We start from the raw sequence: 18,237 nt of genomic DNA, 5'->3' as shown, positions 1-18,237 counted from the left end.
GAGTGGGGAATCTCTCTTCCTGGTACTTCAGGATTCTATGTTTTGTTTTGCTTTTCTTTGTCTTTATTTTTTTAATGAGTGTTCATCACTACAGATATTTGAAAATCATCTGAATCTGAAAACTACCTGGCGCGTTAGCTGGATTTGTCAATACTTTTTTCGACCAGTGGCCAGGGTAATTTCTCCCTCTCTGCCAAACAATGTAGACTTTGAAAGTGATAATGCTACAAATTATGTTTGGAGCAACTTCATTGAATGTAATTGTCCTCAAATTGGAACTTTGGATGGTTTAGAAGGGTGTCTTTGACAATTTTCCAAGTAGAATTAAGGTTTCCAAATGGTAGTTTTAGTGTGTGTAATTATTTGAAGCTTTATTTAAATCCTATTAATGAACATACCACTATAATTGTTATTTGCACTAATGAAAACAACAACAACAACAAAAAAAAAAAAAAGAGGGGAGAAAAGTGAAAGTGTTAGTTGCTCAGTTGTGTCCGACTCTTTGTGACTCTGTGGACAAAAACAACCAACAGGATCTTCTGTCCATGGAGTTCTCCAAGCAAGAATGCTGGAGTGGCTTGCCATTCCCTTCTCCAGGGGATCTTCCTGACCCAGGGATTAAACCCAGATGTCCTGCATTACAGGTGGATTCTTTACTACTGGCTACCAGGGAACCCAATAAGAATGGATATATGATATGTATAGCTGATTCACTTTGCTGTACATTACAAACTAACACAACATTGTAAAGCAACAATACTCCAATAAAAGTTAACTAAAAATAAAGAGAATGCGGAAGATGGGTGCTTATTCTACTTAGTTCCTTACCACTCTTTGCAATTTTTGGAGCACTGTCAATTGCAGAAAGCTTCTTCAAGTTCCAGGGCACTTTGATCCTAAAAATAAAAACGTGGTTCTTTGTATACAGCGTTTGCCTCTCCCTATAGGTGGGCATATTACTGAGGATAGGACCCATGTTTTTTTCAAGTTTCCACTAGCCCAAGGATAATATTGTGCACATAGTAGACTATAATGGCATCTGGTCCTATCACTTCATGGCAAATAGATGGAGAAACAATGGAAACAGTGAGAGACTTTATTTTCACGGGCTCCAAAAACATGGCAGATGGTGACTACAGTCAGGAAATTAAAAGATGCTTGTTCCTTGGAAGAACAGCTATAGCCAACCTAGACAGCATATTAAAAAGCAGAGACATTAATTTGCCGACAAAGGTCCATCTAGTCAAAGCTGTGGTTTTTCCAGTAGTCATGTATGGATGTGAGAGTTGGACTATAAAGAACACCGAGCACTGAAGAATTGATGTTTCTGAACTGTGGTGTTGGAGAAGACTCTGGAGAGTCCCTTGGACTGCAAGGAGATCCAACCAGTCAATCCTAAAGGAAATCAGTCATGAATATTCGTTGGAAAGACTGATGCTGAGGCTCCAATACTTTGACCACTGATATGAAGAACTGACTCATTGGAAAAGAAGCTGATGCTGGGAAAGATTGAAGGCAGGAAGAGAAGGGGACTACAGAGGATGAGATGGTTGGATGGCATCACTGAGTTGATGGATATCAGTTTGAGCAAGCTCCAGGAGTTGGTGATGGACAGGGAGACCTGGCATGCTGCAATCCATGGGGTCGCAAAGAGTTGGACATGACTGAGTGACTGAACTGAACTGAACATATGTCAAGAGGCAGAAAAGAGAAATTTAAGAATCTAGAAGACTAAAAGACAGGAAGGAAAGAAGGGAGAAAGGAAAGACCTCACATATAAGATTAAAACTGGTAAATTTGGTCTAGATTAAGAACTTTACAGAAGTGTCAACATAAGTGACAAAATGTCAATAGAGAACGCTTAAAGGTACTATTTATTGAGCATTTATAATCTATGTTAACACTATGCTTTTATATATAATATGCCATTTATTCTCTGCACTAATCCTAAGAGATGGACACTAGCATGAAAAACATCTCAAGAGACAGTTAAACACAGATCCCAAGGCACCACACCTAGATCTTTGGATGTATTCAGAAAATGCTTAACGTTTGCCTGCAATCTGCATTTGAGGAAACATCCAAGTTGATTTTGATGCACTATACCTTGATGACTCACCTAGAACTTCAAATACTATTTACATAATCTAAAATGATTAACATTTCTGGCAGCCACATCACAGTTTTCTCATGTTAATTTTGCTGTCAGTCAGAATACAAGTTCTTTCTGCACTAACTACTTTCAAGACAGGTCTGTCTCCCTCCAGTTTCATATTTGTACAGTTCAAACTGAAAACTGCAATGAATAATCATACAGCTATTTCTTATTGGTTTCATCTGGTTAATCTAGTCCTGTCTGTTGAACTTTTTGGATATTTATTCTATTGCACCATGAATTTATTATCTTTTTTAAACGTAGATCGTCCACACATTTGATAAGGGTGTCTCCCATTTGTATGACCATACAGATAGCCACAACATCGTGATCACTCACCTAGAGCCAGACATCCTGGAATGTGAAGTCAAGGGGCCTTAAGAAGCATCACTACAAACAAAGCTACTAGAGGCAATGGAATTCCAGTTGAGCTGTTTCAAATCCTAAACAATGATGCTGTAAAAGTGCTGCACTCAACATGCCAGCAAATTTGGAAAACTCAGCAGTGGCCACAGGACTGGAAAAGGTCAGTTTTCATCCCAATCCCAAAGAAAGGCAATGCCAAAGAGTGTTCAAACTACAGCACAATTGCACTCATCTCACATGCCAGCCAAGTAATGCTTAAAATTTTCCAAATGACACTTCAACAGTATGTGAACTGAGAACTTCCAGATGTTCAAGCTGGATTTATAAAGGCAGAGGAACCAAAGATCAAAAATCCAACATCCACTGGATCACCAGAAAAGCAAGAGAGTTCTAGAAAAAAACATCTGCTTTATTGACTATGTCAAAGCCTTTGACTGTGTGGATCACAACAAACTGGAAAATTCTTCAAGAGATGGGAATACCAGAACACCTGACCTGCCTCTTGAGAAATGTGTATGCAGGTCAGGAAGCAACAGTTAGAACTGGGCATGGAACAACAGACTGCTTAAAATAGGGAAAGGAGTACATCAAGGCAGTATATAGTCACCCTGCTTATTTAACTTATATGCAGAGTACATCATGAGAAATGCTGGGCTGGAAGAAGCACAAGCTGGAATCAAGATTGCTGAGAGAAATATCAATAACCTCAGATATGCAGATGACACCACCCTTATGGCAGAAAGTGAAGAAGAACTAAAGAGCCTCTTGATGAAAGTGAAACAGTAGAATGAAAAAGTTGGCTTAAAACAACATTCAGAAAACTAAAATCATGGCATATGGTCCTATCACTTCATGGCAAATAGATGGGGAAACAATGGAAACAGTGAGAGACTTTATTTTGGGGGGCTCCAAAATCACTGCAGATGGTGACTGCAGTCATGAAATTAAAAGACACTTGCTGCTGGGAAGAAAATAAAAAGCAGAGACATTACTTTGCTGACAAAGGTCCATCTACTCAAAGCCATGGTCTTTCCAGTAGTTATGTATAGTTGTGAGAGTTGGACTGTAGAGAAAGCTGAGTGTCAAAGACTTGATGCTTTTGAACTGTGGTATTGGAGAAGACTCTGGAGAGTCCCTTGGACTGCAAGGAGATCAAACCAGTCAATCATAAAGGAAATAAGTCCTGAATAATCATTGGAAGGACTGATGCTGAAGCCAAAACTCCAATACTTTGGCCACGTAATATGAAGAACTGACTCATTAGAAAAGACCTTGATGTTGGGAAAGATTGAAGGCAGGAAGACAAGGGGATGATAGAGGATGAGATGGTAGAATAGTATTATCGACTCAATGGACATGAGTTTCAGTAAGCTTTGGGAGTTGGTGATGGACAAGGAAGCCTGGCATGCTGCAGTCCATAGGGTTGCAATGAGATGGACACAACTGAGTGACTGAACTGAACTGAACTTAACTGAATAAACCTCCAATGATAAAAGGGTAAAGGACAGAATTCTGTAACTAATTAGCTCAGTTCAGTTCAGTTGCTCAGTCGTGTCCGACTCTTTGTGACCTCATGAATTGCGGCATGCCAGGCCTCCCTGTCCATCACCAACTCCCGGAGTTCACTCAAACTCACATCCATCGGGTTGGTGATGCCATCCAGCCATCTCATCCTCTGTCGTCCTCTTCTCCTCCTGCCCCCAATCCCTCCCAGCATCAGAGTCTTTTCCAATGAGTCAACTCTTCGCATGAGGTGGCCAAAGTACTGGAGTTTCAGCTTTAGCATCATTCCTTCCAAAGAACATCCAGGACTGATTTCCTTTAGAATGGACTGGTTGGATCTCCTTGCAGTCCAAGGGACTCTCAAGGGTCCTCTCCAACACCACAGTTCAAAAGCATCAGTTCTTTGGCACTCAGCTTTCTTCACAGTCCAACTCTCACATCCATACGTGACTACTGAAAAAACCATAGCCTTGACTAGATGGACCTTTGTTGGCAAAGTAGTGTGTCTGCTTTGGAATATGCTATCTAGGTTGGTCGTAACTTTCCTTCCAAGGAGTAAGCATCTTTTAATTTCATGGCTGCAATCACCATCTGCAGTGATTTTGGAGCCCCCCAAAATAAAGTCTGACACCATTTCCACTGTTTCTCCATCTATTTCCCATGAAGTGATGGGACCAGATGCCATTATCTTCGTTTTCTGAATGTTGAGCTTTAAGCTAACTTTTTCACTCTCCTCTTTCACTTTCATCAAGAGGCTTTTGAGTTCCTCTTCACTTTCTGCCATAAGGGTGGTGTCATCTGCATATCTGAAGTTATTAATAATTAAGCAGGGCAAAGGCTAATAGAGGTTTGCCAAGAGATCGTACTGGTCATAGCAAACACCCTCTTCCAACAACACAAGAGAAGACTCTACACATGGACATCACTAGATGGTCAACACCGAAATCAGATTGATTGTATTCTTTGCAGCCAAAGATGGAGAAGCTCTATACAGTCAACAAAAACAAGACCAGGAGCTTACTGTGGCTCAGATCATGAACTCCTTATTGCCAAATTCAGACAGAAATTGAAGAAAGTAGGGAAAACCAGTAGACCATTCAGGTATGACCTAAATCAAATCCCTTATGATTATACAGTGGAAGTGAGAAATAGATTTAAGGGCCTAGATCTGATAGAGTGCCTGATGAACTATGGACGGAGGTTCATGACATTGTACAGGGGACGGGGATCAAGACCATCCCCATGGAAAAGAAATGCAAAAAAGCAAAATGGCTGTCTGGGGAGGACTTACAAATAGCTGTGAAAAGAAGTGAAAAGCAAAGGAGAAAAGGAAACTCATTAGAGGCTTCCTTAAAGGTGGGTTCATACCTATTTGTTGAGAATCTTCAGTTATGGCTATTCCACCAACTATAGAGTTACCTACTTCAGCTTTTCTGCAGTCTTTATTTCTCTAGTGGGTTAGGAAAAATGGCATACTTTATTAAATGCCTTGACTTGCTGACCAAGTTACAATATTTCTATTTCTTTCCCCTTTTGTACTATTAATAGGAAGGAAATTATAGAAAAGGAGGTTTGTCTGGGATTTTGTTCAGTACACATTTTTGAATACCAGTCTGTGTTTTGTCACTGTCTAGTACTTAATGAACACGTACACCAGAGATAAGGTTCTTTCCTCTTCTCCTAAGTAGTCACAAAGAATCCATTTAATAGCACTTTCTAGAATTGAAGTCGACAGTGCAGGTAACACAGTGCTTCCCCCTCATAGGGCTTTCAGTTGGTTCTCCACGTAGTTTCAGGTACTCCACGGAATTGTGAAGAGGATCATTTTAATAGAAAAAGTGACAAAGGGAGTTCTTGTGGAAACTTAGATTATGTACTTTAGACACATTCTTTTTGCTCCAAATTAACACAGGGATCAAATTAGAAGGGACTTTGGATACCAGGCATGCAAGTCTAGTGACACTTTTTCTATTTCTTCACCTGTTATTTAATGATTTTAGAGCTCTTTCTCCTCTATTATTGTTGTTTTTCAGTCGCTCAGTCATGTCTGACTCTTTGGGACTCCATGGAATGCAGCATGCCAGGTTTACCTGTCCTTCACCATCTCCCTTTATCTTTTATAAACATAGCCAATATTATCTCTAACCATGAGACTGTCAGTTTCTTAAGGAAAGAGGACTTGTTTTATTCTTTTAAAACTCTAGGACAGTGCTTTGTTCAGTGTTAGGGAAAAAGAACAAGAATTACTTGAAGAGTAAGAAATTTTAGCAGACATCTGAGAGATGAGACGGCCAGAGAACCAAGAAAAAGTAAGAAAATTATGGGAGAGAATTATATTGGAAATAAAGTAAATGATAGAGCTTAAAGTCTTGCCTTGGGTGCACTTGGGACTCACTACAGTCTCATAGAATTTAGAACACATAAAGTCATTGAAATTGCCCAGTGTTCAGCCTTTCACAAGCAATGAGAAGGCAATTTGATTGTAGAAGCTATCAAATGTATCTTGCAAACCAGAATTTGATCCAAAGGTGAAATTAATTGCTTGCTTAACTATATGCCAGGTACTCTGCATGTATCATTGAAACAGAGCAGGACCCTATGATCCTTACCTTCCATGTCTTCTGACTGCCTTTTACCACTGGAAAACTTTAATCAAAGAATAATTGTAATCATGGCTTCCCCAGTGGCTTAACAGTAAAGAATCCACCTGCAGAAGACATAAGAGATGCCAGTTCAATCTCTGGGTCAGGAAGATCCCCTGGAGGAGGGCATGACAACCCACTCCAGTATTCTTGCCTGGAGAATCCCATGGACTGAGGAGCCTGCCAGGCTACGTTCAAAAGGGGCAAAGAGTCAGACACAATTGAAGCAACTGAGCACACGTGCAAACAAGTGTAATAAGAGAAGTGAAAAAAATGAAGAAGCAAAGAAAACAAGCCGACAGGACAAAAGAGCAATAGTTTAGTCAGTAACCAAAGTCAACGACCTTTAGTTCCTTCTCAAAGGCTATAGGTAATATTCTGAACCATATTCTGAGTTGTCTTATAGAGTCTGAAACCCTCAACAGGTAGAAGAAGTTAACTGTGAGTTGTCTTATAGAGTCTCATCAGGTGGAAGAAATTAACTACATGATGACCAAACTGTAGCTGTGACACAAGATGCCACAATTCCTAGAATTAGCTTCAAAAAAATGAGAACAATTTGACCCTGGAGCTGAATATTAATTGTATTTAAAATAAACAAGATGATGCTGGTCAGACCACTGATGACCAATTCCAAGATGACAGCCAGAGCTGTCTGTGCTGTTTCTTCATATAGCCCCTTCTGTCCATCTATAAAGGCTCTTGCCCACTGACTGTCAGTGGAAGAGAGTCAGCCTTTGGACAGAAGTCCACCCTCCCCATTGGCTGCTGGCATCTGAAATAAAGAAAACTTTTTTTCCACCATCTTTGCCTCTTTAATATCTTTTAGTGGCAAGCAGTCCGGCCCCACTTTTGGTAACATGATCTCATAATTAGTGGTCAAAGATACCATCAACTGATTATTGTGAAAGTCACTCAGTCGTGTTAAACTCTTTGTGACCTCATGGACTGTAGCCTGCCAGGCTTCTCTGTCGATGGAATTCTCCAGGTAAGAATACTGGAGTGGGTAGCCATGCCCTTCTCTAGGGGATCTTCCCAACACAAGGATCAAACCCAGGTCTCTCACACTGTAGGCAGATTCTTTACCATCTGAACCAGGGAAGCCAGTGAGAGGAAGAAAGCACAACATGGAGATAATGGCCCAAAGTGAATGGTGGAGCAAGGCAATTCCAACCCCTTGGAGTTTCCCCACACTCTCAACCTCTCAATCTGTGCTCCTCTGCACTTAATACATGAAACTTAATATGAACAATCTTTAATGCAATATCACAAGGAACTTATATTTCAGTCAGTTGTAACTGCTTATTCTTTGACTCAGCCTGATTAGGCTCTTGTGTGTTATTTACATCGAGAGTGGAAAAATGCATTGTCTTAGGGTGTTGGGATCATTTCACTGTTTAGAAGACCAAATCTGCTACAGTAAAAAAAAAAAAAAAAAATCATTACACTTAACAAAGAGAAAGGTTACACGGCAAATAAAAATACAGTTGTACTGGTTAATGTAATTAATATGAAAATATATATACATACATATGCATATATATGTATATAATTATCATTTACAATCAATTAGACCCTCAAAGTCATTATTCTAGTGATAGGTGCACAAAAAGATAAATACTTCAAGATAGCCTTGATGAAAATTATAACAAAATTATACACAAATACGCATGTTTACAATTACCTCTTTCAACATTACTTTTGGTACTTTTAGTGTAATCTGTTAGAAATACATACAAGCTATTCTTAAAAAGATCCAAATATACTAGGAATTAAAAAAACAAAATAATAAGGTTAAACTAGTCTGACTCAACAATCTGATGGTTCAATAATGAAAATTCTCTAGTATATGAACTCTGATGATAAAAACAGTTAACCAGTCAGGAGTTCATCATGGAAAAACACTGTGGTGATTATTCTCCTTTCCAGAACTCTTAAAACGCTCTTAGCTTAAAGTGGACAGCTATTTCAATGATACTGCATTTGCTTCTGGAGAAGCATGCATCAACAACATAATTAACATGCCCAATTGAATATGCATTATGTACTCACTGAACATACTGTCTGAAAACTAATTTAACTCAATATGTTGTAGCAAAAATCTGAGTATATATGTTAAATACTAATAAACATATTAGTAAAGCCAACTTTGAAAAGTTGAAACCTGAATCTTTATGCCTAAACAAAAAAACTTTTACTTTACCTAATCAATCTTTTCACAACACAGAGGGAAAGGATTTCTGTATAGTCTGATGGATTTATCATACAGTTAGCCTTGTCCAGGGTAAAGATTTTAGTTTGGTTTGTCTATATCAAAGAAGTTAATTTGCTCATTACATAAATAGCATTTTACCCTGGGGAAGCATTGTAGTTTTTGACTGCTCTCAGACGGAGGTTCATGACATTGTACAGGAGACAGGGATCAAGACCATCCCCAAGAAAAAGAAATGCAAAAAAAGCAAAATGGTGTCTGAGGAGGCCTTACAAATAGCTGTGAAAAGAAGAGAAGCAAAGACCAAAGGAGAAAAGGAAACATATACCCATCTGAATGCAGAGTTCCAAAGAATAGCAAGAAGAGATAAGAAAGCCTTCCTCAGAGATTAATGCAAAGAAATAGAGGAAAATAATAGAATGGAAAAGACTAGAGGTCTCTTCAAGAAAATTAGAAATATTAAGGGAACATTTCATGCAAAGATGGGCTCGATAAAGGACAGAAATCGTAGGGACCTAAAAGAAGCAGAAGATATTAAGAAGAGGTGGCAAGAATACACAGAACTGTACAAAAAAGATCTTCATGACTCAGATAATCATGATGGTGTGATCACTCACCTAGAGCCAGACATCCTGGAATGTAAAGTCAAGTGGTCCTTAGAAAGCATCTCTATGAACAAAGCTAGTGGAGGTGATGGAATTCCAGTTGAGCTACTTCAAATCCTAAAAGATGATGCTGTGAAAGTGCTACGCTCAATATGTCAGCAAATTTGGAAAACTCAGCAGTGGCCACAGGACTGGAAAAGGTCAGTTTTCACTCCAATCCCAAAGAAAGGCAATGTCAAAGAATGCTCAAACTACCACATATCTGTACTCATCTCACACGCTAGTAAAGTAATGCTCAGAATTCTCCAAGCCAGACTTCAACATTATGTGAACCATGAGCTTCCAGATGTTCAAGCTGGATTTAGAAAAGGCAGAGGAACCAGAGATCAAATTGCCAACATGCAAGAGAGTTCCAGAAAAACATCTATATCTGCTTTATTGACTATGCCAAAGCCTTTGACTATCTGGATCACAATAAACTATGGAAAAATCTGAAAAGATGGGAATACCAGACCACCTGACCTGCCTCTTGAGAAATCTGTAGGCAGGTCAGGAAGCAACTGTTAAACTGGATATGGAACAACAGACTGGTTCCAAATAGGGAAAGGAATACGTCAAGGCTGTATACTGTCACCCTGCTTATTTAACTTCTATGAAGAGTATATCATGAGAAACACTGGGCTGCAGGAAGCACAAGCTGGAATCAAGATTGCAGGGAGAAATACCAAGAACCTTGGATATGCAGATGACACCACCCTTAAGGCAGAAAGTGAAGAAGAACTAAAGAGACTCTTGATGAAAGTGAAAGAGGAGAGTGAAAAAGTTGGCTTCAAGCTCAACATTCAGAAAAGTAAAATCATGGCATCTCGTCCCATCACTTCATGGAAAATAGATGGGGAAACAATGGAAACAGTGAGAGACTTTATTTTTTGGAGCTCCAAAATCACTGCAGATGGTGAATGCAGCCATGAAATTAAAAGATGCTTACTACTTGGAAGGAAAGTTATGACCAACCTAGACAGCATATTAAAAAGCAGAGACATTTCTTTGCCAACAAAGGTCCATCTAGTCAAGGCTATGGTTTTTCCAGTAGTCATGTATGGACGTGAGAGTTGGACTATAAAGAAAGCTGAGCGCCAAAGAATTGATGCTTTTGACCAGTGGTGTTGGAGAAGACTTGAGAGTCCCTTGGACTGCAAGAAGATCCAACCAGTCCATCCTAAAGGAGATCAGTCCTGGGTGTTCATTGGAAGGACTTATGTTGAAGCTGAAACTCCAATACTTTGTCCACCTGATGTGAAGAGCTAACTCATTTGAAAAGACCCTGATGCTGGGAAAGATGAAGCCAGGAGGAGAAGGGGACGACAGAGGATGAGATGGTTGGATGGCATCACCGACTCAATGTAGATGAGTTTAAGAAACTCCCAGAGTTGGTGTTGGACAGGGAGGCCTGGCGTGTGTGGTCCAATGGGTCATGAGGAGTCGAACACGACTGAGCAACTGAACTGAAGTCCAGAAATACACTAACAATTACTGAATTGTACACTTTAACTGGATAAACTGTGCAGCAGGTGAAATATACTCAATTAAACTGTAAAAAAATAAGGTTAGTTAATGAAGACAACACATGAAAAAGTAGCCGTATAGAACAAAATGAAGGAAGGAAGGGAGAAAAGAAAGATGGAGGGGAGGAAGAGAAGAAAGAAGGAAGTAATATACACTGGATTTAGTTTGGGTGGAACAGACAAGTAACTGGAAAAGAAGACCATGTGGTGAGAAAATGTTAGTTTCCAGTTTAGAGACTGATTCAAATGTGCTTATTGCACTACCAAAATAAACAAACATATTTTTTAAAGGTAGCTCTTTTTGATGAACAGTGATGATATTGGACCACAAACCAAGGATTTTGATGAATCCAATTCTGTTAATCTGAGGTCCAAAAAATAAAATTCATGATTTGAGAAAAAGAAAAGATAGAAGGAGGAAAGCCCTTGAAAAGACATGAGAATATAGGTGCCCAAACTTATCAACGTTAATCTTTTTTTACACTTAAGATTTCCATTAATGCTGGAACAGCCAATGAGGATAGTAAGCAATTAATAACTTCAACGTAACTCTAAAGAGTAGTTCAAATGCTGGACGCATAAGCCAAATGACATGAATTAAGTAAATTTCTCAATATTCTCATTGGCAAAAGAAGATCATTGGACTGAATGATTTATGAATTCAACACTAGCTCTAGGATCTGATAAATCAGAGGCATCTAAATGCCATCTCTTCTAGAATGTTATTCTTTTTTTAATTAAGGTGTCTTTATCCCTATGACTGGTAAGCAGAGATGTCATTCTGGGCGATCATGTGTTTACATGCTCACCATATGAAAATACCAACAAATACGAAAAACCAATTTTGTGCCCCATAGAGCTGATAAATATCAAATTTCCAAAAGAAAACAATTCAGCTGTAATGTGAGAATTTAATTGTAAATATTGTTTTATTCTCTCTGGATTTTTTGTCTATCAGTAATAGTAGTCTGACTAAATGATAATGAAGAAAGAACACTGAAAAACATTTCAGAAGGATTTTATAGAAAATTAAGGTTCAACATGGACTAGAAGAATGAGATCAGATTTTTTTATAATTACTGTTTGATATTAACTTTTCCATCAACATTGATTAATTGTAAGTAAAAAGGGGGAAATTAGTGGAATATTGGCCTGTTTTACAGCTAAGATTAAAATTAACAGCTGGAGTGTTGGTGAGGTAGTCATGTTCTTGGCAGCAATCTTATTATTCATTTAGGAATGTCATTTAAAAAGTTGCTAATTGACGACTAATGGTGTACAGGCTCACTGCAATGAACATATCACTTCATATCATGATGAGTCTATGTTCCCAACTAAAGGTACCATGTGGTCTAGTGATCATATCCGGATATAAGTGAGTGCCAGCTTCTTAATTGGTTGGGCAGGCTTTAAGACAAAAATATAATCAAATAATTGTAGAACATTAGAGTTGGAAATAAATTTGTGAAAATGTTTCATTTTATAAATGAGAAAATTGAGGTTCAAGATGGCTAAATAACTTCTCCTCGATCATTTAATTTGGGATGATCTAGGATTGCAAATATCTTTAACTCTTTATTTGTTGTTATTTATTACAGAGACTATAACAGACCACTATAATTATTTGCTGCTGCTCCTGCTGCTGTTAAGTCGCTTCAGTCGTGTCCAACCCTGTGCGACCCATAGACGGCAGCCCACCAGGCTCCCCCGTCCCTGGGATTCTCCAGGCAAGAACACTGGAGTGGGTTGCCATTTCCTTCTCCAATGCATGAAAGTGAAAAGTGAAGGTGAAGTCAGTCAGTGGTTTTCTACTCTTAGCGACCCCATGGACTGCAGCCTACTAGGCTCCTCCATCCATGGGGTTTTCCAGGCAAGAGTACTGGAGTGGGGTGCCATTGCCTTCTCCATAATCATTTGCATTCTTGCTTTGACAAGAAATATTGTGGGAAAAGCAAGTTTACGTTCAGCATTTTCAGGGATTGTTTAGTGTAGCATTTAAAGGTGGATAATTGATCAACAAATGTTTAGAAATAAAATTTTCTAAGAATTCAGAGTTGATGCAAATAATAAACTCTGAATTCTTAGAAAATTTTATTTCTAAACATTTGTTGATCAATTATCCACCCTTAAATGCTGCACTAAACAATCCCTGAAAATGCTGAAAGTAAACTTGCTTTTCCCACAATATTTCTTGTCAAAGCAAGAATTGCAGCAGGGAAAATTAAACAGGAAAGAGTTTATTCAAGGCTACTTCAGTAGGAAAGTCCAGACCCTAGTCTGAGCTCAATTCCACTGTTAAGAGCGGGGGGAAAGAGGATTGTGGGTCTGTGTTTGTTAACCGGCTTTGTCCAGAGGAAAAGTGAACCTTTTCATTTATTAAAAAAGGCAGCTTTTTAACTTGGAGATGGATGAGCATGAAAGTTAGACTCCCATCTTTCCACCAAGACTGAGAGACAAGGATGCTATGCTCCTTGATAATTATGTTTCAAACTCCTAGTTCTTGATAAAGATGTTCCTGAGTTGTAAAACTAACAAGTGGCTTCTGAATATATTTTTATCTCAAAAGGGAGGAGAGTTTATAATTTTTCAGTTTTTTAAAGTGGGAAGATGGAGGGACCTCTATGGTTAGACCAGCTGAATTCCAGGCTGGAATGAGAGAAGGGTCATGGGAATAGAGGCTGGAGGAAGCCTGTCTAAAGCTTAGTTAAGATGAGTAAAACTTTGATGCCATCTTGGTCAAGCCCAAGAGTGGCTCCTCAGAGTAAGCTGATGTAATTTTTTACATGTTAATTATGTCAGGAACATCCACAATCAGCCAAAATGATTTAAAGCATGAACAGAATCACACTACCCTATGAAGACTTATGTAGAAAAAAAAAAAAAAAAGGCTTAGGCAATCAACTTAGGCTTCAGACATTTGGAAGAGTCTATGTTCTCTTCTCACACAAAGAACCAACATTTTCTCTGTATCTTGTGGTGGAAGACACATTATAACTGTGCTAATTCTTCTCTAGTCTCTAATTCTTCTAATCTATAACTTTGCACACCCGGCCTCCAGACTATTTTTCCCCTTATTTTCCACTTCAGGACCCCAAATTTATTTTCTTCACCTCAACACAATCATTGTCTTTAAAAATAAAACTATTAGAAGAACTAGGAGTGGTCCCACCAAGGAATGGAATGACCATATTTGATGAGAGTGATTCTTATTTCTTATTCCTATTTCTGCTTCTGGTTAGAATTGTACACATTAAAACATTTGCAACTCTGTGAAAACTCAAATTCTAGATTTCCAAAAATTTTAGAACATTTTGGCAATAAAACCTCTGCCACCATTTTTAGTCTTTCCTTTAAATTATAGCTTTCAGATAAAATGGTGATTTTCAAATTATTCTTATTGCTAGCATTTTATCATCCTTTAGTTTTTGCTTATGGATTTTGATAATTTATACTAAATTTAACTTTCTCTAATTTTCTGTAATTTTTTCTTTAGAATTACATGAGTGATTAATCTTCATTTTTATCAAAAATTATTAATTGAATGGACAATTTTTGAAAAAAATGAAAATGCTTTAACCAATAGAGTATTGTAATAACTCATTAAATTATTTAATAACTCTAAAACACTGTTAGATAAAATGTCATGCTTGAATTATCTTCTATATCCTTGGTTCCTAATCATTTTCAAGTAAAGAAGCAGTTGTTTATTTCCCTTCTTTATGTTTACCCTAGTAGGGATTTGACTTTCTGTTCCCAAGACAGTGAATCCAGCCTGGATTTTGACTGTTCCACTGAGCAAGGTGAAATTAATGTGAAGCCTCATCAAACAGCTATAGCACAAATATGGGAGATTGAAGGCACATAGGGTCCAGCATAGGGGGAAATTGATGACCATGACGGGAGGAGAGGCAGAGAACATACGGGAGAGACTGGGGGGAGGAGGAGAGGCTCAGAAGAGAGCAGCAGGGTGATTGGCTAAGTCTCATCAGCCCTGGAGGATCATGACCAGAAACTGCCATCTGGATGGAAAGGCCACCTAATGGAATTCCTGAGTGGAAGAGTCATACCTGAACTGTCATCTCTACACCTGTGTGTGTGGAAACTTTGGCAAGTGATGGTGGGCTGGGTCAGTCACACAACTTGGGCACAAAGGGGTCTTGATCAAAATTACCTTGAAGCACTGGTCATCAGGTTTTGCTGCAGCTTTGTATTTAGGTGACATGTAGCAGCGCCCTCCAGAAGCAGAAGAAAACCATGGGATGGTGTCAAAGAGGAAGAGAAGAATATGTTGATGGTTCCATAATTTCATGAACTTTCCTTTTTGATTCCTTAAAACTGTAAAGAAGGGTAGTGGTCCCCAGAGCAGACAGTGCCTGGGACTGAGGTTTTCCTCAGGGAGACTGAGGAAAACCAAATCTGCATATGGTTAAATCCAGGGTTCTTCAGTAAAGTTAGCCAGTGAAGCCAAATCTGGTCTCCATATCCCAACACTGAGTTAAATCTCAGGGCCAGAGTTTTGGGTGAACTGGTAAAGAATAGCATTATTGTTTTGCAGGCAAAGGGGGCCACAGCAGGGTAACAACCTCCAAATCTGTGTCTCCCATTGTGGATAAGTTAGTGGGAAGAGGACATGATCAGCTTGTGGACAAGCTTCTGACTTCTTGGTGGTATGGCAATTGGGAGTCAGCATCATCAACCTTCTGGTCCCAATCTGTCCAGGGTCTCCTCGTGGGCAGCAAACCATTAATTTCTCTCACTTTGTGGAGGTTTCATTATTGGCAAAACAGTTCAAAGCTACTGTTATATACATCCCTTGAGAGGGAGCCAGGACTTCACCCCAAGGCTGCACTACTGTTTCTTTTGACTGGTCATCCCTTCCCTGATTAGCATCCGTTTAGATCTGCTCTTGCAACTCAGTGAAGGTTAGAGAGGCCGAATGAAGCCAATTTCCTGTAATCGAGAAATCGGGGACACAGAAAGGCTTTTGTGCCCAGGAGAGCTCTGCAAAGTGCTGCTTGGTATCACTGGGAGGCCTAGCTTGTTGGACCCACAAATTAGCACAAACTCTGTTTTGATTTTCCTCCATGATCACCACTCCAAGCAATTAGTCTCTTAGGGGGACAAAATTAAGGTCAAGAAAGACAGAGACTAAGAGACCCAGAGAAAAAAATCATACACTGTGAAGTCTTTAAATTGAGTATTTTTGAGTATATCCAAGTAATTAAATCAAACAAACAAAAGAGATATTTGATGGAGTGTCCTAAAGCAGTTTTTCTCCTAAGCTGACTCTCAGATTAGCATCTGATTGAGTGCCGTTTATTTGAAAGGGCATTCTTGAAAACACCTGTCAGTCAGGAGCCAGGAAGTGAGATGGGAGGACTGGAAGCCAAGAAGTGGAGAGTCAGTGATCAGGTGTCACTGCAGATACCTCTGTGGACGTCTGGGAGGTGCTTTGAACATGCTTGAGCAATCTCTCCTAAGAGACAAGAAATTTACGGTATATATCCATGAAATTCTCTGTATTGGTTAAGCATTGCTGATAGGAGAGTTAACCCCCTGCACTTCCTACTTGTCTTGAATAGAGGCTGAGCATTTTTCTGCTGGCCAGAGAAATTTCTCAACTGGAGTCATAAGAGTTTGCCATCAGGGGGTTGCTCAGTCATTCTGTCACATCAGACTTTTTGTGACCTGTGAACTGTAGCCTGCCAGGCTCCTCTGCCCATGGAATTTTCTAGGCAAGAATACTGGGGTGGGGTACCGTTTCCTACTCCAGGGGATTTTCTGAGCCAGGGATCGAACCTGCGTCTCTTGCATCTTCTGCATTGGCAGGAGGATTCTTTACCACTAGCACCACCTGGGAAATGCATTAGGAGGTTGGGATGGGGCAAAAATAATACTACTGATAGGAACAGAGTGAAGGGACAAAGTAAGTGATTAAATAGTTAATCCCACTAGGGGATTATGAATAGGAAAAAAAATATGGGAGACCCCTGTAAGTTAATGATTACTCAAAAAACAGATTTGTTTAACCACAAAACCAAGCAGCCTTGCTCAGCAAAAACACCATGCAGTAGAAGCATGAGACAAGCCCCAGAACAATAGGACAGTGGTGGCATGACACCTACAGCCTGCCCAGTGAGCTCAGTAAGTTAATGATCCCTGGGACGTGCCCTCTGCACACATAAAAAAAAAACAACAGCAACAATATTTGTGGATCTAGTTCGACCTTGTTAAGGACAAGAAAACTACCCCCTACTCAACCTGGAGGAGAAGCTGATGATGGACACTAGATGTCTACTCAAGAAAGACAAAGAAGTTCTTTCTCCCCCTACTTTTTCCTTCATATATATGAAACTGTAGCCCAGTAAGTTCTCAGGGTACAGCATTTTTGCCCACCCACTTGTAGACCTCACAAGCACCCTGTTCTAACAAATCACTCCTTATCTATCACTTTGTCTCTCGCTGAATTCTTTTCTGCATGGAGACATAAAGGACTGTGGTACCAGACCTCTTTGAAGCCCCCTGAAATGGTGCTAAATGGTTTCACTACTGCAAACAGGAAGACAAGGCAATTGATAAAGAAATATTGAAAATAAAAAACAATGCAGACATTGAAAAAAAAAAAAAAAAGATGGACAAGAAAAGGTTTGTACCAGACCCAACTAAAGAACAAGTTAATTTAATGAATTATAAGTTATTTGTAGGTTGTGTGTGTGCATGCCAAGTCACCTCAGTTATGTCTGACTCTTTGCAACCCCATGGACTGTGGCCCACCAGGCTCCTCTGTCCCTGGGATTCTCCAGGCAAGAATACTGGAGTGGGTTGCCATGCCCTCCTCCAGGGGCTCTTCCTGATCCAGAGATCAAACCTGTGTCTCTTATGTCTCCTGGGAGACATAAGGGTTCTTTATCACTACCACCACCAGAGAAGCCCTCTGGGTACTCACATATTCCATCGAATAGAAACTATGCAAATCAAAATATGAAGAGATAATACTAAATTTGTGCATTAAAAGAGAGAAACTTCTATTGATAGCAGGATGGAGGAAATTCCAAAAATAAATAAATAAAAAATCTGAATATAGTATTTCCAAATATTTATTTTTAATGTCACAAAGGAGCTGACAAGTTAACAAGGCCAAAAGCTAAATGAACAGTGACCCAAAGAGGCAAGTAAAGACTGAAATCTG

Source organism: Bos taurus, chromosome 2, assembly GCF_002263795.3.
Source record: "Bos taurus isolate L1 Dominette 01449 registration number 42190680 breed Hereford chromosome 2, ARS-UCD2.0, whole genome shotgun sequence".
NCBI lineage: Eukaryota > Metazoa > Chordata > Mammalia > Artiodactyla > Bovidae > Bos > Bos taurus.
The sequence above is the reverse complement of the archived record's forward strand: the minus strand, read 5'-3'. Positions refer to the sequence as shown.